The sequence below is a fragment of the Lytechinus variegatus genome, chromosome 4, assembly GCF_018143015.1.
Source record: "Lytechinus variegatus isolate NC3 chromosome 4, Lvar_3.0, whole genome shotgun sequence".
NCBI lineage: Eukaryota > Metazoa > Echinodermata > Echinoidea > Temnopleuroida > Toxopneustidae > Lytechinus > Lytechinus variegatus.
In genome coordinates, this window is record NC_054743.1 from 47,569,289 (window position 1) to 47,573,085 (window position 3,797).

The window sequence follows — 3,797 nt, forward strand, 5'->3', positions numbered from 1 at the left end:
CGCAGAGGACCTGTCACACCGTGTGCTCCAGCTGAGGAAGAATAAGGCAGTCTCATTCAAGCGGCTGAAAGACGAAGGCAAAAAGCCATTCTTTGTTTTTCCTGATAAACTCTGCTACAGGGATGCGGACGGGAAGCTGATCAACGTATAACTGAACATTAAACACTACACACACTATAAGATTCCAGTTGTATTATCCATTTTTTGTCACATTTGTTATGAAGAACTTCAACGCTGATATGAATTATTTACATGTAAACATGTATTGTGGGCAGTTTTGGCCTTACAATTTTTTGGTACTGTAGGCCTAATACTATTTCGCTTAAAAATATTTTTGTTTGTTGGTCATTTTTACAGTAAATCTTTTGGTTAGGTTTATCTGTTCGGATTGGTCTAGAAATGTTTCTTCCTTTTGTGAAGTGAATGTTTGAAATGATTTAGATTTTATCAGATGGTCATCTGTTATACAGTATTGATTCGAAAGCTTCAGAGGTATTTTTTATGCTTGCATATGTATATACTATTGCGGTTCGAATGTCACAGTATGCATTGCTGTTCAAATGTTACAGAATACAGTTGGTAAGTTTGGTATTTTTTAAAAGAAAATCTATTTCCTGTTTGGGATTGCTATATCCCCTGTTGTTTGCATTTTTGGTTTTGGCTGTGATGTGATTTGAGGCCATCTCCTTCGATTTAGTGCAACCCATTTTTTTTTGTTTTTTGGTACTGTAATTATCTTTATTCATGTTAATTTTTCCAATTTATTTTATGTTGTGGCAGAATGTTTTTTTCATTAGGAGTAGTGTGCTCAATGCAGTTTTCTTGTCAATTTGTTTTCACAGTGGAGTTCAACATACATGTACATGTAGTATTCAAATATCTTGGCTTTTAGTATTTGTGTTTAATCCAGATCCTACACCATGGCTTTAAAGTTGCATACTTTTAATTGTCGTGGATTGCAAGATTTTCATAAAAGAAAGAAGATTTTCCACTATTTGAAAAGTTTGGGTTCAGATATTATCTTCCTACAAGAAACACATTCAGATAAAAAAGATGATATGTTATGGAAAACTCAGTGGGGCGAACTGGCTTTTTTTTCAAGTTTTAATTCTGCCAGTAGGGGAGTAGCAATTCTTATTAGAAAAACTGTCTCTGTTCAGGTTCATTCTGTATTCAGTGACCCTGATGGGAGATTTATTGTATTAAAGGCATGTTTAAATGAATTACAATTGACTTTAGTTAACATATATGCACCAAATAAGGATGACCCAGACTTCTTGTTAAAAGTTTTTGCTGAAATAGATAAATTAAGCAGTCCCTTCCTAATCATAGGTGGAGACTTCAACTTAGTAACTAGTCCACTTGACTACCAGGGTACAAGACCACAGCATTCAAACAAAAATTCTAGTGAAATGCTCTCTATTTTAATGGAAGATATTGGACTAATTGATGTGTGGAGACACTTTCATCCTAACTTACGACAGTATACTCGTCACCAAAAATCCCCGAGGGCTTTATCCAGACTTGATTTTATTTTAGTTTCTAGTAACTTTATAGATAATTGTGTGTTCTAAAATAATTCCTGGAATACAATCTGATCATTCTATGGTACAAATTTTATTTAATGACAATCAACCCAAAAGGGGCAGAGGTTTTTGGAAAATGAATTGTCACTACCTTCATCACGATGATGATTTTGTTAAATTAATCAAGGATACAATCAATGATTTCAAAGAAAATCATAAAAATTCTGACTGTAATCCAAACATATTGTGGGACTCCCTGAAGTGTGTTATTACAGGTGTTAGTATGGAATATTCATCTAGGAAGAAGAAAGAAAGAAATAATGAAAAAAATAAGTTACTGCTTGACATTGATAAGATTAGACTTCAAATTTCCAATAATGTTCCATCTCCCAATGATGATTTTCTTTTGACAAAGTTAGAAGAACTTGAAGAAAAATTGAATAAAATTTATGATTTTGAGACAAAAGGGTTAATTACACGTTCCAGGGCTAGATGGGTAGAGGAAGGAGAGAAAAGCACTAAATATTTCTGTAATCTAGAGAACAGGGGCTGGCATAAGAAAAATATTTCTAGGCTTAAAGACTAGTAACTGACCCAGTTGGGATTTTAGGAGAAATCCAAAATTTTTATAGTAAGCTATACTCTTTTCAGGATGATGCTAGAGGATTAATTGATGAAAAGGAAATTAATGATTCTCTCTTTGATAAAATCAATATTCCACAATTATCTGAAGACCAGAAATCATTTTTAGACACCCCTCTTACAATACAAGAACTGTATAATGTCATTAAGTCCATGAGTATGAATAAAACCCCTGGTTTTGATGGTATACCTGTTGAGTTTTACATGGTATTTTGGCCTGACATAAGCGATTTACTTCTAAAATCTCTGAATTTCTCTTTACAAAATGGTATTTTGTCCCCTTCACAAAGGAATGGAATAATCACTCTCCTCCCTAAAAAGGATAAGGACCCTCTCCTCATAAATAATTATCGACCTATTACGCTATTGACAACTGACTATAAAATTGTGGCGAAATGCTTTGCAAACCGTCTTAAGCATTGTTTACAAGATCTTATCCACATCGATCAGTCAGGTTTTCTGAAAGGTAGGAATATTGGTCACAACATTCGATTAATTTTAGACATAATTGAGTACACTGAAACAAATAGTATTCCTGGATCTATACTGTTACTAGATATTGAGAAAGCTTTTGATAGTGTCTCCCACAATTTTCTATTTCTAACCCTAGAAAAGTTCAATTTTAGCAAAGATTTTATAGACTCAATAAAGACATTATATGCTGGTCGCCAGTCATATGTTTTGAATAATGGCTTCCTTACAGAACGCATCCCTATGGAAAGAGGAATTTTTCAGGGGTGTCCTATCTCTCCATATTTATTTTTACTTGTTATAGAGATCATGTCCCTTTCCGTTCGACAAAATAATTTGATTAAGGGTATCCTGGTAAAAAATCAAGAAGTCAAGATCTCCCTGTTTGCTGATGACTCTGTTTGTTTTTTGGATGGCACAGACAGTTCGTTTTCTCAACTTTTTGAAACCTTACGTAAATTTGGTAAATTTTCAGGGTGTAAAATAAATTTTAGCAAAACTGAAGCTGTTTGGATAGGTTCAAAAAAGGGAAATCAAGTTTTCCCTTATGCAGATCGTGGTATTTCGTGGAAGAACTCTCAATTTAAGTGTCTTGGAATTACTTTTTGTCTGAATGTTTCCTTAATTTATGATCTGAACTACAAGGAGAAATTGAAAAAATTGGAGCAAACTTTAGACTGCTGGAGAATGAGAAACCTTTCATTAATTGGCAGAGTTTGTGTTATCAAAACCCTCGTGTTACCACAATTAATATATCTATTTTCGGTTCTCTCTATTAAATTACCCTGTTCCTTTTTTAAAACATTGAATAAATTGTTTTTTAAGTTTATTTGGAATGGAGGTAAAGATAGAATACAGAGAAAGATAATGTGTAATGATTATATTCAAGGAGGTCTCAAGATGGTTGACCCCCTTTCCTTTGCAACTGCTCAAAAACTTGTTTGGGTGAAATTATTACTAGATGATGATTTTGATGCTCCATGGAAACATATTGAAGTGTCGTGTTTGGAAAAGTTTAACCAAAATGTTCAATTTCTGTGGGAAACTCATGCTCCTGAGAGTGTATTAAATTCCTTGGGTAATATTCAACTAGCTGAATCTTTAAGAAGTTGGTACATTTTTAGAGAAGAAGCTACTATTGAATTTTATGACAAAAAG